The sequence below is a fragment of the Neomonachus schauinslandi genome, chromosome 8 (genome assembly GCF_002201575.2).
Source record: "Neomonachus schauinslandi chromosome 8, ASM220157v2, whole genome shotgun sequence".
Taxonomy (NCBI): Eukaryota; Metazoa; Chordata; class Mammalia; order Carnivora; family Phocidae; genus Neomonachus; species Neomonachus schauinslandi.
Genome location: NC_058410.1, coordinates 145,412,038 through 145,431,716, shown reverse-complemented (window position 1 = coordinate 145,431,716; position 19,679 = coordinate 145,412,038). Strand labels below are relative to the sequence as shown.

The window sequence follows — 19,679 nt, the reverse complement described above, 5'->3', positions numbered from 1 at the left end:
CCGCTGTCCCTGCACCTGCACCTGCCCCTGCCCCGCCCCTGCCGCTGCCCCTGCCCTGCCCCTGCCGCTGCCCCTGCCCCGCCCCTGCCCCTGCCGCTGCCGCTGCCCCTGCCCCTGCCCCTACCGCTGCCCCTGCACCTGCCCCTGCCCCTGCTCCTGCAGATGTGAGCCCGGGCGCAGGCGCCTTCCGAGCCCAACAAACTCCCCCGACCAGTGCGGGGCACTCGTGGGGAGGCGGGGGCCGTGCCACGGAATTGGGGGCTTCTGTTCCGTGTGCTGTCGTTCCTCTCTCGTCAAAAGAAAACCACTGGCGCGCCGGGACGCGGGTGAGGGCAAGAGGCTGGGAGCCGAGCGGAGGGCTGGGGAAGCCGGCGCGCGGTCCTCGAGGCGCGCCCGCCGCTGTGCGGCCGCGGGAAGCCGTGTCCGCGTTCGCGCCCCAGCACTCGCGCTCCGCCGGGGTTCCTGTCCGATCCACAGGGGCTCTGTCCTCCTCCGGCGGCGCCTCCGTCGTCAGCGCTCCGGCCGGCGCCACGTCACAGACGCGCCACTCCTCCACATCTACTTCAGCGGAAAATCTCCCCTTTCCGCAGGGTGTCAGGATGGCCGAGTGGTCTAAGGCGCCAGACTCAAGCTTCGCTTCCCCGCGCTGGGGCTTCTGGTCTCCGAATGGAGGCGTGGGTTCGAATCCCACTTCTGACACATCGTTTTTCCTCCTCCCCCTAATTTCCTACACAACTAGACCGATCGGAGCAGCACGAAGAGAGGTCTTACCAACCTACACTATTAAAAACTGACTTAAAATTTTCTTACAGGGGCTGTTAAAACACCGACAATAGCAAAAGCGAAAATATCGCGATACATTCTGAGAGCCGAGCGATCTGGCGCAGACTCAAACGGGAGCCGAGACGACGGGCGGATGGCATCGCGAGACGTCTGGAAAGCGCGAGACTTGGGGCTCGCCGCGGCCGGGGCGCCGAGGCGGGGCGGGGCGGAGAGGTGGCGGGTCCCTGCCCGCGGCCTCGGGCGGCCGGCTCGGCTCAGACCGCGTCCCCGCCCAGCACAGTCCTGCGGCAGGTGCCGCCGCCGCGCCCGGAGGGAGGCCCGCGCGGGCCGTCCGTGCTGCCCCGCGTTTTCAGCGGCCGCGGCGCCGCTGCCGCGCGTTTCCTCCGTGCCGTGCCTCCTGGTCCGCCCGAGCCCCGTCCTGCGGGAGCAGGACCGGCCGCCCGGCCCTCCTGCGCGGCCTCCTGTTAGTCTGCTGTGCCCGCCTGCGCCGTGGGCCCCGCCCGCGGCCTGCGACCTGGCTCCCACGCGGTCCGCCGGGCTCCTGGCCGCGTGGCCTCACGCCCCTTACCCGGCCCCACTGCGGTTAAACACGGTTTTCGCTAAATGTTTAGCTGTAATTATTGCTCACGCAGTGGGTGTTCCACGCGTGCCGGACGGTGCCGGACGGTGCAGCCGGGCTGTGGCTGTGAAAATACAAACTGGGGCAGAGAAGTTACTTCAAGGAGGAACAAAGTAAGTTTCTGCCCGTGCGCGGGTCTTGCGGCTGCACGCTCGGTGCGGCCTCCGACTCGCCGCTCTCGCCTCCGTCTCCGGAGCACGGCAGCCCGAATCCCGGGGCTCGACGTTCGCCGCCCGCCCCGGGGGGCCCGGCTCCCGACGGCGCGGGAGCGCGCTCGCTGCCGAGTCCCTGCGAGTGCGCGCAACGCGGGGGACGCCGCGGGCCGGCGGAGGCGGCCTGGCCCCCGACGGGCTTCCCGGGGACGCCGTCGGGACGAGGGCCCCGGTGTGACCTCAGACCTCAGAGGTCCCCCGGGGACCGACGGGTGTGTGCGCCGCCCGACGGCCCGCCCGGCGCTGCTTGCGTCCGCGCGCTCCGGCGGGCGCGACGGACCGACCGCGGGGAGACGGGCGGACGGCGTCTCCGCGGCCGTTAAACGCGCGCGGGCGACGCAGAGCCGACCTGCTGCGCGTGGGGCCCCTGTCCGCCCGACGCCGCTGTGAGCCGAGCGGGCGGGGGCTCCTGGAGACGCCGGAGGAGCGCGTCGCTGCTTCGGGAGACCCGGCTGAGTTGGAGAAACGCACGTAATGGGAGGGAGAGGAGGCGGGTTCCCCCGAAGATTCTAGAAGGAAAAAAGGAGGCTGCTCCCGCTTTTCAGGTCTAGCTAGCACATTGGCTTTTTTGGTTTTAAAGCAAGAGCCAAAAAAACGTGACTACAGAATTTTTACAAAACCACATCTTAAGAGGAACTTCCCCTTTGTTTTACTCGCTAATGCCTCTTGGAATTATTGGGAAGAGCCTTAACTTGCTTTACCCTTTCCTTTGTCCTCCCCCTTGGAAGAAAAATGTGAGGATGAGTAACAGTTTTCCTTCTTTGACCCACGTTTTTGGGCGACCCTGATGCTCAGCTGTGCTCCTGTGGTCTCTGGCTTTGCGCTGGTGTTTAACAGAGTACGTGAGCCTTCCCAGAGCTGCGGGGCCAGCGTGTCCGCTGGGTTCCCGGTATAGACATGGGGCGAAGGGGTAGCGATGGCCCATTTTAGTGTCAGATCCAAACCGTGTTCTGCTATCTGCATTTGCCAGCCACAAGTTCGTATTTTGTTTCTGCCACTGGTGTATACCCCTAGTTTTCAAATGGTTAAAAGACTGTGTTAAAAAAAAAAAAGTAAATTGATGACTCTCATACAAATGAAAATGAGTATGTGTCGGATAATGTAACAACTAGTAAGATGTTAGAACTGGCTCAAAAGAAAACTCAGGATGAACCACCGGCCTGTACCTCTGAAACCAATAATACATTATACATTAATTAATTGAATTTAAAGAAAAAAATGTTAAAAAATAAATTAACAAATTTAAAAGGAAAATTCGAAGTACTACATATTTATAGACAATCTGGAATGCTGAAGCAAATTTACAAATAGATTTGTTTTTAACTGTCAATTTCCAGGACAATGATCATTCACATTCCACTGGACACAATTTCGTTTGCATTTCTGTGGATGAAAATTATTTGCACTGTTACCAGTTTCCTACAACTCAGAGTTGTGAGATCGCTTAAAACCAATGAAAATCGCTGTTATGGACTGAATGTGTCCCTCCAGAATTCATGTTGAAACCCTACTCCCTAATGTCATGGTATCAGGAGATGGGATCTGTGGAGGGTAAGTAGGGTTTAGATGTCGTGAGGGTAGAGCCCTCCAAAACAGGATTAGGGTCATTGTAAAAAATCCTGAGGGACCTTGCTTCCTCACTGTGCTCTTGAGCCATGTGAGAACACAGCAAGAAGACACCCTTTGAAACAGAGAAGGGCCCTCATGAGAACCCGACCTCGTGGACCACCCTGATCTGGGACTGTACACCTTCTGGCACTCTAAGGTATAAACTTCTGTAATTAAGCCACCTGGTTTGCGGCATTTTGCTATGGCAGCCACACTAAGACAGTCGTCCTACTCAAGGTACCTTAGAAACTTTGTGCCATCCATTTCAAACTCCTTGAAAATTTTTCCTGACAGAAGTCACAGTGGAGGTGGATGTGATCACAACCTTCAAAACCGAAACATCTTCCTTATTTCACTAGTACACTCCTATGGAATTGGATTTTAGATCTGAATTTGTTAAAAAGTGGAGAATAGGCATTTATCTCACCACATTCTGGCAAGCACCCTCCAATTTGCAGTAATTCTCTAGTCAACCAATAGCCTTTTTTTTTTTTTTTAAAGATTTTATTTATTTATTTGAGAGAGAGAGAGAACGAGAGACAGCATGAGAGGGAGGAGGGTCAAAGGGAGAAGCAGACTCCCCGCCGAGCAGGGAGCCCGATGCGGGACTCGATCCCGGGACTCCAGGATCATGACCTGAGCCGGAGGCAGTCGCTTAACCAACTGAGCCACCCAGGCGCCCCCCCTTTTTTTTTTTGAAGGTTTTATTTTTAAGTAATCTCTACACCCAACATGGGGCTCAAACTGATAAGATCAAGAGTCCCATGCTCTACTAACTGAGCCAGCCAGGTGCCCCTACAAACTCTTGATTTTGTAATCTTGACTTTGTAATACTGAGGAGCTCAGTCTTCATTCTGGGGCTGGGTGAGGTCATCTGTGTCTACAGCCTGTAGCAGTTGAAAGAAAGAGTGAAATTAGAAGTAAAGTATATATGTAGTCTTGACCTGGAGAAACCTGTTAGAGAGGGGAGTTGATCTGGACATCTCAAGGAAGTTGGAAGATGTCCTTACATGTTATGAAGGGAAAGGGTATAAGATTATTATTCCCTCCTTTCAAAATCTGGTCACAAATCAAGAGATTATAATAAGAAAAGGGATCAGAATAAGACATGAGTTTCAAGGGCAGCAAAATAGGCTTTTTTTTTTTTTTTTGGCATAAGGATTATTTTGAGAAACCGCAGACTCAGGAGAAGCTCTAAAAACAGTACAAGTTACCCTTTTGTAATGGTGTCTCCCTCTCTGAGGAAGAGAAGGATGACCCCGAATCACAAGAAACAAGAAGGTACTAACACAGCTCACTCCTGTTTATACTTTTCCTGGTCAGCTCCCGTAACTGACCTCCCTGACACCCGCTTTGTTTTGTCTTTAGCTGAAGATGGTATTCAAGCCTGAATTCTAAGCCACCTTGGAGAGTCCCTCATTTTTTCCCTGGGTCTCTGCCATGTGTACATGAGCTATACATGTTAATAAACTTGCTTGTGTTTTTCTCTCATTCATTTTGTTTTTGTTACCAGGACCCCAGCCAAGAACTTAGAAGGGCAGAGGGAAAATTCTTTTTTCCTCTCTTACAAGTTTCAAAATTCTACAAAAGCCTTTTCTGGGAGTCTCATCCATTGCTTCATCTACTTAAAGTTAGGGGAAGCAATTAACATTTGTTCAGATTTTAGAGCCCAGGTGAGTCTAGAGAGGTTGTGGAATAGGAGTTAGACAATCAAGTGATGGCTTTTCAAAGGTGTCACACCGCGGAATTCGGCTATCATAGGGCTGGGGCGAAAGCCCTGCAGCTCAGTAAAATCGTGAAGATCTGTGGCAAAAGGCCACCGCAGAGTTTAAAGTTCTTTGACTATCAGTAAACCGTTTAACCTCGTGCGTTATTTCCAGGATCAAATGAGCTAATGTGTGCAACGTGCACACCTCTTCCCAGCACAAAGAAAGGGGTCTGCAGGTGCTATGGGTAGTGTTGGTGGGAGAAGCGAACTTAACTCTGGAAGGACGGGCACAGTGTTATAGCTGGACAGCCTGGAAGCCCTCTGGGGGCGGCCCACGGAGACTGGGGCACCACCGAGAGCGCGAGACCGCCCGCGTCCTAGAGAGCCCTCCAGAGAGACCTCGGTTTCCCCCGCCGGCTGCTCTAGGACCCGCCTCTTCAAGGTCCGTGGGAGCCCACCTTTACTTCCGCTCCCGCGGCGGGCGCGGCCCCGGCTTCCGGGGGAGGCCTGCCCAGCCCTCAGAGGGGGCGGTGAACCTGCAGGGGTGGGGGCCGGAGGGGGCGGAGGGAGGGGAGAGCGAGCCTGCGGGGGGGCGGAGCGGCGAACCTGCAGGGGTGGGGGCCGGAGGGGCGGAGGGAGGGGAGAGCGAGCCCGCAGGGGGGTGCCCGGAGGGGGCGGAGAGAGGGGGGGGCGAGCCTGCGGGGGGGGGGGGGGAAAGGGGGGGCGGCGAGCCCGCAGGGGGGCGGCTGGCGGGGGCGCCCCAGCCTGATTGGGCCCCTCGGGCGCGCCCTTCGGCTCGGAACGCGGCCTCCCCGCGGCCCCGCGCACGCCGCCTCCTCCAGGCTGGCCGCCGGAGCTCCCGCGGGGCCACGCGCGCTGCGCGGGGCGCGAAGAATCGCAGGAAGACGTTTGAACTCGGGACCTTCCTGTGTCTTCCTTTTCGGAGCCCTGGAGTTACTCGGAATTACAGAGTATTTGTGTTTTTAGTGTTCATCCTGACTGGTTGTGACATGAAGAGGACGTTGGTGGAAGGGAGCAGGGACTGGACTCGGGTCCTCTCGACCCCCAGCACAAAACCCAGCCTTCCGCAGCTGTCTCCATTAGCACAGAACAACCCTCTGTGCGTCCGGAGTAGCGTACCCTGCGGGAAGGCGGGGGGAGGGTGCTGACCCCTGAGCTGGCGAGCCCCGGACCAAACCAGTCTGCACCGGACGGACCCCAGCGCTGAACTTTGGCGGACTCTCCCCTCCTTGGGACGTTAGAAGTCGCACCTGGGGTGCAGATTTAACGTGTTAAGCAGCCCTGCCACACGGGAAGGAGCGCGATCTTTACGCGCGCAGGTGCGGATACACCCCCGCCTCCACCTGCTTGTGCTAAACCCTTTCCCCACCTAAGTTTCCGTAAAACACCCTCCCTGACCGCCCCTCGGGGAGCCAGCCCGAGAATTCCTTCCTTCCGGCGGCCTCGTTGTGCGGAGCAGAAGTCCCTGTGAAGCCTTTCTGGGACTCCCACGAGGCCTCCCGTCCATTTCCATTGCCTGGCGAGCCCGGGGCCCTGCTGGGTATCAGCCGCGCTTCAGAAATCCTAAGGGACTAATCAGTGTAAATGTGACGTATAGACGGGGACCTGGCTCCATGGGTGGAGACGGACGTGTAAACGATTAGTAACGTCGCCTGGTCAGCACGCAGCAGGAGGTGAGCCCCTAACTGCTTGTTGTCTGTCACAGAGGAAGGGGCCGCCCGTTCGCTGGGAAGCAGGAAAAGCGAGGATCTTTCATTACCTGGGAATTCGAGTTGGTGATCTCTTGTCTCTTAAGTTTTCTTTGCTTATGGACAACTACTGTGGAAATTGTCTTTCGGTGGCGTGTAAATAATTTTAGCATTTTTTTCCCCTAATAGTATTTCCTTACTGTTTCGTGAGTCAGAATGTGTCTGGCATCTAGGTTGTCCTGCTCTTCGTGGGGTTTCCTACTTCTTTGCCACCCTGAAGAACCTCGAGGGGAATCTCTCAACGGAGAGCGTGTAATACACTCTGTCGGGTTATTTCAATCCAGCAGACCACGAAGCAAGCGAAGCTGGACCTTGCACCCTCCAAGTTCCAGAGGACGCGGTGGGGCTTGTGACCCTGAAGGTGGAGAAGGATGAACATACTTGGAAAGGAGACTCCAGCATTCGAAGGGAGAAACCGCATACCAGGGAGATCTTTTGCAGGTGCTTCAGTTTTGCTCTCCAGAGACACCTGGACCCCTCGAGGCTGAGAGTCGCACCGGGCTCGGGGAGCTCTGCCGACGCTGGCTGCGGCCCGAGACGCACAGCAAGGAGCAGATCGTGGAGCTGCTGGTGCTGGAGCAGTTCCTGACCATCCTGCCCGAGGAGCTGCAGGCCCGGGTGCGGGAGCGGCCCCCGGAGAGCGGGGAGCAGGCGGTGGCTGTGCGGGATGAGCCAGGAGAACAGGTGGGAGAGAATGGGAGCTGTCCTCGGGGAGGGGTTTAGATCTCTGCTCTGCGGGGGGGATCTACCCAGCAGTTGCAGAGTGGGCAACTCTCAGTTTTCTCTAAACAAACATAGAGCTACTAGCTTCAGATTTTGTTTTTGTCCTGTTAGGATTTTTCAGGGATTTTTCTCTTACGTCCGACGTTCTTCACTCTAATTGAAGCCCTGAGGAAGAGAAGCAAATAGCGGAACATTGCTTGAACAAATACCCAGCTACTAAAATGAATACAGAAAATGACCTTTTCAGCATGGAAACGAACCTCTCGCTGTGGTGCCATTTCCTGTCACTCGGCTCAAGGTCAGCTTTCCTAACAGGGTGTTCTGGTAACTCCTAGAATGGGTGCAGGGACGAGACTCACATTTGGTGCAAGCAGAAGCACAGCCACGCAAACCCCGGCTAGGACGTCCTGCCCAGAGAAATTGCCGGCATAGGTGGTGGCCTGTTCCTGGTGCTGTTGTTTTAATCGGCTCGAATGAGATATACGATAAAACTCAGCAATTTTAAGAGTACAATTTAATGAGCTTTGACAAATAAATCAACGGCCATAAAACTATCCACACAATGTTTTCATAGTCTAGAAATGTCCCTTCATGCTCCTCTAAGTCAGTCCGTCCATTTTCAGACCACTGGCAAACATCAGTTTGCTTTCTCTCACTGTAGGTCACTTTAGTTTACTTATCTAGAATTTCATAGAATCACTTTTTTTTTATTGACAACGATGCTTTGGAGGTCCTGCTGTGTACTGCTGTGTTGTTGCATGTGTAATTCTTCCTCTTACTGATGGGTAGAATTTCCGTGTGTGGGTATAGCAAATTCACTTGCCAGTTAGTAGACATTTGGGTTGGGTCTAGTCTTTGTCTGAAAATATGCTTTCACTTCTCTTGGGTAAGTATACTTAGGGGCGGTATTGCTGAGTTGGGTGGTAAGTGTACTTTAACGTTACAAGAAAACTGCCAAACTGATTTCCAAACTAGTTGTGTTATTTTGCATTGCCTTTAGTATTTGCTTTTTGTCAAGAAAACATCACCCTAAATATTCATTAAGGGTTCGCATAAATATAGTGACATATTTGGCTCTTCAGCTTTAAAAAGTCAGTCTGAATGATTTTATCTTTTTTTTAAAGATTTTATTTATTTATTTGACAGAGACAGAGCGAGAAAGCACAAGCAGGGGGAGCGGCAGAGGGAGAGGGAGAAGCAGGCCCCCCGCTGAGCAGGGAGACCCAGTGGGGCTTGGTCCTGGATCATGACCTGAGCAGAAGGCAGACGCCTCACCGGCTGAGCCCCCCAGGCGAACCCCGAATGATTTTATCTCACTTGTAAATACGTATTGCAAGGAAAGATGAGCTTTATCTATAGAAGATATAAAGTAATTGTAACTGAATTTTCCTAATCACAGGAAAATCTATACAGTCCTGGACTGATGAAGTTAGATCAGTGAGATCGTGGTGACTTCAAGAACCCCACCAGGAGGCAGGAGGCGAGGCGGCTGATACAAGTCAGGGCAGACCAAACTGTAACTGTAACAAGTCGACCCTGGACGACCCTAGCCAGCCAGGCCACAGGGCCCGGTGATTCTAGGCCGGTAGCGAGGAGTGGGGGCAGGTGGACTCCACTTCCTCCTGTTGGTCCATTTCCTCTCCAGGACTAATGCGTTGTGATCATCGTAGCTTTAAAATACATTTTTAAAAATTCTTTAAATTTTTATTTTTTTTATTTAGCTTCAAGTTACCTAATATAAAGTGTATTATTATTAGTTTCAGGGGTAGAATTCAGTGATTCATCAGTTGAGTATAAGACCCAGTGCTCATTACATCACCCAGTTACCCCATCCCCCCACCGACCTCCCCTCCAGCAACCCTCAGTTTGTTTCCTAGAGTTAAGAGCCTCCTGTGGTTTGCCTCCCTCTTTTTCATCTTATTTTATAAGCTATATTTTTAGTATCTTGTGCTCGTCCTCATCACTGCTCTCTAACAGTGCTTTTCTGATTAGTATGTGTTTGTTTTTCCAGATGAACATTAATATCATTCTTTATCTCCCTCCTTCATTCCCGCCACTATTTTTCTGTGTTTATATTTGGATTACATTGAATTGCTAGATTAAGAGCAAGGCATATATTTCTATTTATTAAAGGCTTCCTTTTTTTTTTTTTTAAAGATTTTATTTATTTATTTGAGAGAGAGAATGAGAGAGAGAGAGCACATGAGAGGGGGGAGGGTCAGAGGGAGAAGCAGACTCCCTGCCGAGCAGAGAGCCCAATGCGGGACTCGATCCAGGGACTCTAGGATCATGACCTGAGCCGAAGGCAGTCGCCTAACCGACTGAGCCACCCAGGCGCCCCTAAAATATTTTATTTATTAATTTGACAGAGAGAGACACAGCGAGAGAGGGAACAGAAGCAGGGGGAGTGGGAGAGGGAGAAGCAGGCTTCCCGCCGAGCAGGGAGCCCCAAGTGGGGCTTGATCCCAGGACCCTGGGATCATGACCTGAGCCGAAGGCAGCCGCTTCACCGACTGAGCCACCCAGGCTAAATTTTTTTTTTTTTTTTTTTAAGCCAGGCTTTATCAGAGAAGTGATTTTCCTGGGTAACATTTGGAAGCACAGATAATAATAATTGTGTGGGGAAGGGGTAGATTTTCTAAGCTTTTTTGTAATCCTTCAAATTTCAATGAGGGATCACAGTTCAATGTTTTCCTTTCATTGTCTACTTTTAAAATTCTCACATAGGAGCATGTCATACGGGAGAATTCAGTTACAATTCCTGTATATTTTCTGTAGATACTCTCTTTCGGGGCCCCTTCTCCTGGGCACTGAATGTCTAATCACGGGACACCAGGTGACTGTGACGTCCTTGCTGCCTGCGGTGGGGGCGATCACACGTTTACCGAGTGTGTCGGCATTACTATGGAATGAGGCTGGGTGGGACATCCCGTGCCTGCTGAAAGCAGAAGAGCTCCCTGATCCTCATGCCGAGCAGCTCTGTTCATGGAGCAACCACCAGAATGCCCAGCAGCTGTGCACTTTGCTCTGATAGGGGATCTGAAGGGAGCTTAAGGCCCCCCTTGCAGGTCTGCATTCCCCTCGGGTGGGGTCCTCTTGCTGTAACAGGACTCTTCAAGAGGAAAGGAAATTGTTCATATTAATGACTTAAAGAGACAAACAGGGATCAGACTGGATTCCAGGTTTTGGTCAGCTTGTTTGATGAAAAATGAATGTAACTGCCTTCACGATAATGTTTTGTTATTACAGAATGCTTGTGGTCTTGTGAGAATTATTCCTTTTGACTAAACCGTATTGTATTTAGTGCAATTTGAGTTTATTTGTTTTCCCAATCCTTAAAGTTTATTTATTTTAAGTAAGCGCTATACCCAAGGTGGTATCGTTCCTGTAAAATTTTAAAATGCACTTTGTACTATTTATTACCAGAGATGTGAACATACGAGTAAAGATAACGATAACTAGAGCAACTAATTTAATTCCCTCCCAGGCAAGACTAAAACAGATTTTTTAAAATGCACAAACTCACAATGGCAAGGAAAAATGGAAGGGCAATTTACAGTTTTAGAAGCAGGAAAGCGTATTGACTAAGGCTAATTGATTTTGCAAACTCTCTGTGGGTGACAAAACTCAGTTCATACAATGGGATCCCCTAAGACAATAGCAGCTATGTGTGGGAATGAGAGTGCAGCAGGCTGCTAAAACAAGGAAAGTCAAAGTTGTTTAAGAAGCACTTAGATTCTGGGGTCTCGGGCCCATTCCTCCCTGCTGGATATGATTGCTTCTCTACCACAGTGGGGTACTGGGGATTGTTCTCTAGGTGTTCAGTGCAGGAGAGGAGAGGCGTGCCATGCTGAAATGGGATGAGGCGACTTTATGGGCAGTGGGGGGTGCACAGCAGATCACTGTGCAGAGTTCCCATATACCCCCTCCTCTTCCCAGTACGATTTCCTTATTAACACCTTGCATTAGCGTGGCACATTGTTACAATGGATGCTGATGTTGATACATGATCTACTGAAGCTCATAGTTTACATTAGGGCTCAACCCTTTGTGCCGTACAATTCTGTACATTTTGACAAATGCACGATGTCCTGTATCCATCAAGGCAGTGTCACCGCCCTGGGGGTCACTCCTCCCGGTCTCAGCTGAGCCCAAGGCAGCACTGTTCCTGTTACTGTCTCTGTAGCTTTGCTTTTCCCAGGCTGTCATGTAGTTGGAATCACACAGTATGTAGCCTCTCAGACTGCCTTCTTTCACTTAGAAGTATGCATTTAAGGTTCCTCCCTGCCTTTTTGTGGCTTGATAGCTTTTTTAAATCACTGAATAATATTCCATTTTATGCGTATAACAGTTTGCTGATCCATTCCCCTTTTGACGCACGTCTTGGTTGCTTCCAGGTTTCGGCAACTTTATTATGAATAAAGTTGCTATAAATATTTATACGCGAGCTTTATGTTTTCAACTCATTTGGGTAAATATCTGGAATACAATTGCTGGATCATATGTAACATTGTATTTAACTTTGTAAGAAACTTCCAACTCTCTTGCAAAGTGGCTGTACCATTCTGCATTTCCACAGTGAATGAAGGTTCCTTTTGCTCCACATCCTTAATACCGTTTGGTATTGTCGGGGTTTTTTGGATTTTAGCCATTCTAATAGATATATGGTGGTATCTCATTGTTTTAATTTGCAATTCCCAAATGACCTATGATGTCGAGCATTTTTCCATATGCTTACTTGCCATCTGTGTATCTTATGTGGTGAAGTGTCTGTTTAGACCTTATCCTGATTTTTTAGGGTTGTTGGGTAGGGTTTTTTAGGGTTGTAGGTTGGGTTGTTTGTCTTCTGATTGTTGAGTTTTAAGTATATTTTGGATACAAGTCCTTTGTCAGATACATGTTCTGTAAATATTTTCTCCCAGGCTAAGCTTGTCTTTTCGTTCTCTTAGTAGTGACTTCTGCAGAGTGAGAGTTACTAGTTTTAATGAAGCCAACTCACCAATTTCTTCCTTTCTCAGATCATGCTTTTGGTGTTGTATCTAAAAAGTTATCACCAAAGCCAAGCTCACCTAGATTTCCCCCTCTGCTATCTTCTAGAAGTTTTATAGTTTTGTGTTTTACATCTAAGTCTGTGATGCATTTTGAGTTAATTTTTGTGCTAGTTATAAAGTCTGTGCCTAGATTCCTTTTTTTCTTTTTCTCTTTCTTTCTCTCTTTCTTTCTCTCTCCTTCCTTCCTTCCCTCCCTCCTTCCTTCCTATTTTTGTTTTGTTTTTTGCATGTGGATACCTAGTTGGACCAGCACCACTGGTTGAAAAGACTATTCTTTCTCCACTGAGTTGCCTTTGTGTTGGGGGGGTGCCTGGCTGGCTCTGTCAAGAGAGCCTGTGATTCTTGATCTCTGGGTCATGAGTTTGAGCCCTACAGTGGGGGTAGAGATTACATAAAAAAATAAAATCTAAAAAAAAAAAGAATTGCCTTTGTGTTGTTATCGAAGATTGCCGCCTATATTTTTGTGGTTCTATTTCTGTGCTCTTTATTCTGTTCTTTTGATCTGTTCTCTCACCAATACAATACTGTCTTGATTTCTGTAACTTTCTGGCCAGGTTTGAAGTCAAAGAGTTTCGAAAGGTCTTCCACCTTTATTGTTCTTCAGTTTTGCTGCCCTCAAAGAAGTCGTGAGAAATACCTGTGCAAGAGCTGTGTTCGGTACAATGGCCTCCGGGCTGGGTGGGGGAAGAAATGTGGGGGTAGTACGTGCTCATGCTGTAGAGAAGACAGACGGGTGCAGTCTGTAGGGATCACTGCTACCTGAAGAGCGGCATGTGACTTGGAGGCAGGGGACCCTGGTTACTTAGAGGAGAAAGGTGGGCAGAGAGCCCGGAGAGGGGCACCTGGGAGGCTCAGTCGGTTAAGCCTCTGCCTTCGGCTCAGGTCATGATCCTGGAGTCCCGGGATCGAGTCCCGCGTCGGGCTCCCTGCTCAGTGGGAAGCGTGCTTCTCCCTTTTCCTGCAGCTCCCCCTGCTCATGCTCTCTCTCTTCTGTGTCAAATAAATAAATAAAGTCTTAAAAAAAGAAAAGAAAAAAGAAAGCCCATAGAGCCACAGAGGTCCTCAAGGGAGATAGATGTTTGAAGAAAATGCATTGCAGCTAACCACAGGTTGGGCAGAGTGGCAAGTTAGGAACAAAAATCTTACTGTCTTATTCTGTAATCACCCTCCTACCATCTTAGATAAGTCTTGCTTTGTCTCTGTAATACAATTCCTGCACACGTTACTCTTAGAGATGAGATGCCCAAGCAACCCGGGCTTCCTTGGACGGCTGCCTCATCTTCCCCTTTTGTCCCTACTATAGGCTCATTTTGTGATCTTTGTGTACGTCCAAGAGTTTGAACCTAGGAGAGAACCAAACCAAGTATTTCCAGCCTGTAAGTTGCGGGAAAAGCTAGTTCCATCTTGAAAGGAAACATTGAGAAAAGAAGCTGATTTGGCAGAATATGATCATTTTGAACAGTGCAAAGGAAATGGAACATCCAAGTGAAATGAGGCTTTAGACCTTCTTTGCCAAAATAAAAAACTTGAGCTTAGGCAACATGAGGACTAGCAATGTATATTTATGAATGTATAAGTGAACATATATATATAAGCAAGAAGGATTAAATGGTAAGATTTGTGAGCCAGCCAAGTTATCGGGAAGAAAAGTGGAGCTGGTAGTGGAGTAAGCTCTGTGAGAACACCGGAAAAGTCAGGGGAAGATGAGAGAGATGAGAGGGAAGCAGAAAGCAGCCCTCTGGTCAGAAGCATGTGAGTCACCTCAGGGCGCTTCTTCCACCCGTTCGGTCCCGTAGCCAGCCAGCAAGTCCCACCTGCCTCCTGAGAGCTCCCCTGGACGGTTCTTGTGGTCTCCGAGCCTCCAGCGGTTCCCGACGTGCACACCGTCACCACAGTGACGGTCCTGAAACCCAAAGCCAACGTCACGTGCCTGCTTAGCACCTGCTGACGGCTCAGCTCGTCAGCCTGGCGACAGGACTCTTCAGGGCCTCACCTGCTTCTCCAGCCCCGTTTCCTTTTCCCTTCCTACCCAATCCGCACTTCTGTGGTCCAACGGCACCATTTAAAGACTGTCTCCATGACTTTGTACATGGATTCTGTCTGAAAAGTTCTTATCTGCCTCCCTTGCCCTGTCTGGCCATCTGTACTCATGTGATAAGAGCCGCATCAGCCTATCGCCCGTGGAACTTTCTGTTTGACCGTCTTAGGGTCAGATGCCCAGCAGCTCTGCGCTTCCCCTTCGTGAGAGCACTTGCCACCTTGCTTTGTAACCGCACACTCACTGTGTGCCTCGTCTCTAGATTGTGCCCAAGAGCATCTTACTCACCTTTACGCCAGGTAGAAGCAAGGAACTGTACACAGGCTTGACCCAAGCCACTCTTCAGTGTGTAGCACAAATAATCCAACGAGAGTGGCATCCTAAAAACCAGGACAGTTTCTAGAAATAACAAGTAACGTTTCTTAATCATTTCTAACATTTTGCTTACATCACCAGGCAGGTAGCATCAGGATTCGGCTAACTGCTTGGTGGTGTTGAAGCAAACACTGGAGCGAGGGAAGGAGCTGCTATTGAAACCTCGCATAATTATGTCCTGGTTTTTCCCCTCAGTGCCTGTAAAGGTCAGCCTTTAGGCTGGGGGAAGCCTAAAGCAGAGTTCTGTCTTTTCCTCTCTCTGATATGTTTCCTTAAATGCCTCGAAAGGCTTGCTTTATTATGGAAAGCTTTCCCATACTCGTCATATTTACGTGACTACGTATGTAAGTCACGAGTAGACGTCTAGGAGAGCATTATTGCATCCCACAATTCTAGAATCATGCACTCTGGGCTGGGAGGACCATACCTCTGACCAAGTGGGACTCTTTTTTAAGTTAATGCACTTAAAAAAAAAAGGTAACACATTTATTAAGTACAATATACATGTTAATGTAACTATTCCATTCTATCTAAAACTATGATACAGTGTTAAATTTCTCAAGGTTTCCTCTATCTGGGAGATACAGTCTGTGCTCTCAACTTACTTGTGAAATGGCCTTTCTTCACTTGCTACTGTGGAAACAAATATATGCTTCTTCTTTGAGAAGAAGCTAAGGAATATTAATCTCCCTTCCAAAAAGGAATCAACTTTTAATTAAAAGGATGCTATAGAGCAAATCACGTAAAACAAAATACTTTGTTTATTCAAGCAGTAAAGAAACTATCTGTGCTAATATTCCCTGGTCCTCAAGCCAGAGCATTGCTACCTTCTGATCTACATTTGGAAATATATTTGGGGATATTTTTTTGGTTGTCACAATGACTGGGATGTGCTACTTATTTTTGTGGGTGGGGTCCAGAAATTCTAAACATAGTGTATTACATAGTACATATTATCATCTGTTCTATAGACAGTTGTATAGAGGAGAGTGTACTGCAGTGGAGTATAAAGAAAGAGTTTTTCCATCCAAAATGCTAGTAATATTCCTTTTGGAAAACACTGAAGTAAAGAATAGGGAGTATTTCCAACCCAGGGAGTTAAACAAAGGTTTGTTATTTGAATTAGACTCAAGTTGCAGGTAAGACTGAACTTAACTGTGCTCTCTTCTTTATCAAAAGTGATGCATTTGGGGCGCCTGGGTGGCTCAGTTGTTGGGCGTCTGCCTTCGGCTCAGGTTGTGATCCCGGGGTCCTGGGATCGAGCCCCGCATCAGGCTCCCTGCTCAGTGGGAAGCCTGCTTCTCTCTCTCCCACTCCCCCTGCTTGTGTTCCCTCTCTTGCTGTCTCTGTCAAATAAATAAATAAAATCTTAAAAAAAAAAGTGATGAATTTCTTTTATCTTAATGCCATGTAGTGATAAGTGAATTAAAGAAGGAGGCCATTAGACTGAGGGGTCTGACGCTCTGGTGGCTTATGTAAGTAGGCCAAAGTCAGCCTATCGATGCTTCAAGGTTATGAAATTATATTCAATAGTTGCAAACAGCCGAGGAGGCTTTATCTTTTTTTTTTTTTTTAAGTAGGCTCCATACCCAGCATGGAGCCCAATGTGGGGCTTGAACCCAGGACCCTGAGATCAAGACCTGAGCTGAGATCAACTGAGCCACCCAGGTGCCCCTGCTTCTGCTTTCTTAAGGGTCTCTCCCTGAGCTGTTGGTGCAACATTGCTACCCACTTCAGGTCTGGTGCTGCCTGATCCAAATCACTTTTTGCCCAAATAAACTCTTAAAGTGTTTAATATGCCTCAGTTTATCTTTTGTCCATGTGAAGAGATAATATTACATGTTTTCTCCACCTGAAATGTAAAACAGTCCTGTCTCTATAGCGGTCATGATTTGCAATAACTGGAAAGTGAAAGCTTGCCTCCGTGCAGGTCATTATTCATCGTGTGATTGTTGGTGATCAGTGACCATTAACACTATTTTTCTCTTCTGATGAAACTCAACTTAAAATGAATTTACTGAGGTAGCTCAAATTGTTTTCCAGGCAAAAGCTACTTTCATTGTTTTACCACATCATTTCCCGACAGTAGAACTTCTGGCGTGAGAAACATCAGCTGCATGAGCCCCTGCGGTGCTGGAAACGCAAGTGCTTAGGACAGAACTCAGAACTCGCTCGCCGCCAAGCACAGCGTTGTTCGTAACTCATCCTGTCATCCCTGTGACACTTTCTTGGTCCCCTCACCGCCAAGCAGCCAGGCTCTGCTTACCCTGGGCTGTGGGCAGAGTGAAGCCTCGGGAGACGTGCAAAGAGGGGAGAGTGATTCTCCTGTGCTTGACCTGCAAGGGCGTCAGAACCGTGTGTGAGTTTCCGTGTGGAAATTCCGCCTTCTGCACACCCCGACCTCGTGTGTGTGTGTGCGTGCACCAGCCAGACCACAGCATGCTGCTGCTGAGTGTCTGTCTGTCTGTCTCACACACACCCCTGGTCCTCAGGCCTCTTCCACGCCCTCCTCTGTGTGGCCCCCAAACCACCCTGCAGATGCTGCTGTCATAAGTTCAGTTGTCTCTTTGGCTCTCTTCCTCTCTAGGTTCATCTCCTTGAGGAAGAAATTGTGTCTTTCATTCACCGTCAAATGACCAGCACAAAGCATACTACCCCGAAAATCGTACCAATAAAGTTCACGTTTATTGCTCTGCATCTAACTTTAGCGTCCTGAGGTTTACTCTCCTCTGGGTGTTCTGCGTGCTTTCTCCTTCTGTATCCCTTGCATCTTGTCCTTCTGGAATTGCACTGAGGTCACAGCCCTGTTCAGCTCTGCTCATCCGTGGTGATTCCTCTCAGCTCCTGTACCTCCTTGCCCTCTGCGCGTCTGCACAAAGCCAGCACGTTGTGAGACTGTGGTCCCCTTAGACGCTTACTCTAAACTGCTGGAAGCTTATTCTAACCTGCTTATCTGAAATCTGACCTTTCCCAGCTTAATTACAATTTCATTCAGTACAAACTTACTACAATAAAACTTAGCTGCCCACAGGAAAGCTCAGTCTACTTGCAGACTCGGCTGTGTAAGTAGTGAAATGCAGTTACATATAGTATTTTATTTTATTTACTGTGTGTGGCTATTGAAAAGCCAAATATTGGACAGTCCTTGAAATCATTTTATATGGTGAGAAGCTCCAAAAAAGGCAGAAAGCTGGGCCCTTCCTTTTTATCCCAAATGACCTTTGTTTTGAATGCCTTTTGTCCTGTGTAATCTGATATGAAACTATTTTGCAACCAGTTATTTCGAATTTGGACTTGATATGTTTTAGATAAATATAAAGCCGTCCAGTCTGAAACTACAACTTTTATTAATCATTAATTTCTAAAGTGTCAAATCAAAAGGAAAAGCATTTTAAATATCGGAACTGAAAAGCACATGCCCAAAGAATAAAAATCCTTAAGTTAAGTAAATGTAATTTTGTGGCAACTCATTGCATGGTCTCCTTTTTCTTCTTTCCCTGTAGGTGTGTGAATACATTACCAAATGCGTTTTTGGTGTTTGCTGTTAAAAACCAGTGTCCCCTGCCGACAGCCTTTCAAGGCTTCCCTCCATCTCACTTCCTCACTCTCTTTTTTAAAGTTTCTTTCTTTCTTTCTTTCTTCCTTTCTTCCTTTCCTTTCCTTTCCTTTCCTTTCTCCTTTCCTTTCTCCTTTCCTTTCTCCTTTCCTTTCTCCTTTCCTTTCCTTTCCTTTCCTTTCCTTTCCTTTCCTCTTTCTGTTTAGTAATTTCTACACCCAACATGAGGCTTGAACTCATGACCCCAAGATCAAGAGTAACACATTCTTCCAACTGACCAGCCAGGTGCCCCTCTTCTTCATCCTTTAGAAGCATAGAGCTCTTGGCAGAATAAGAATTTAGGTGGACAGTGCTTTAAGGACAACCCGTGGATTGTGAGAGAAATAGTAGCAGTTCTCTCTGGGGGTCATCACTTGCCTGCCCCAGCATTCAATTCCCAGATCAGTTCTCCTTCTTTTCTTGGGTCTTTGCACAGAGCACCTTGCTTGTAAAGTGAATCTGATGGACGTAGGCCAGGCCACATGGTTGTGTACTCACTAAGACTGTTCAGAGGATAATAGAAGGTCAGCACCTGACTTTGGCTTTTAATGTGTGAGTAAAATAATACAGAATAGTGCTGGTTTGGGCACACACATACCAGAGTTAAAGTGAACAGAGATTAGCGTGGGCCCCGCACAAGGATGACATGCAAATTCATGAAGCATTCCATACTTTTAAAAGAAAAAAATTAAAAATTAAATCAAGCAGGAAATGCGGGTTTGACTAAGCTATCCTTGGACTGGTAGATTTCATCCTAACAATTGAGTTCATATCATTGTGAAGCCAGTATTCCCCAGGGTAAAGCATGTCTAAGATTTGAAAAGTCAAGTTAAAATTCAACTGAATTGTGGATACCTCCTGCTTCACTAAAAATGAAGATACATTTTTAAAAGAGGCAGAATGTTCAGCATAGAAAGTAGGTGCAGAGGACCGGTGACCGAAGTACCTGATACCTCCATCGTCAAGTGAGCGTAAATGAGGTGAGTGGGCGCCAGCAGCAGAAGGCTCCTAAGAATGTCCCAGGACAAGTATCCAAACTTGATTTCTCTAGTAGAGAATTCAGCTAGTTCTTTGCTCTGGGATCCTTCAATTTTTTAATAAATTTGATGTAGAATTTGTTGAAATGACACAGTATTCCTATTTTAACTACATTTCATCCAGTTTTATTACGGATATCCCCCTTTCTTGGAACATGAGA

The 19,679-nt window shown here is 48.5% G+C and overlaps 1 long non-coding RNA gene and 2 other non-coding genes across 3 annotated transcripts; all 3 read left to right on the top strand.

Annotated features, from left to right (window-relative positions):
* Nucleotides 1-593: 593 nt before the first annotated feature.
* TRNAL-CAA lies at nucleotides 594-699 on the top strand. The gene is made up of 2 exons: nucleotides 594-631; nucleotides 654-699. It is a non-coding gene; the product is annotated as a tRNA-Leu (tRNA).
* Nucleotides 700-7,362: 6,663 nt separating this feature from the next.
* LOC110586810 lies at nucleotides 7,363-16,971 on the top strand. The gene is made up of 3 exons (XR_002480732.1): nucleotides 7,363-7,383; nucleotides 7,534-7,720; nucleotides 16,930-16,971. It is a non-coding gene; the product is annotated as an uncharacterized LOC110586810 (long non-coding RNA).
* A 2,084-nt stretch (nucleotides 16,972-19,055) lies between these two features.
* Nucleotides 19,056-19,157, top strand: LOC123325618. Its single transcript, XR_006540550.1, has one exon. It is a non-coding gene; the product is annotated as a U6 spliceosomal RNA (small nuclear RNA).
* The last annotated feature ends 522 nt before the right edge of the window (nucleotides 19,158-19,679 follow it).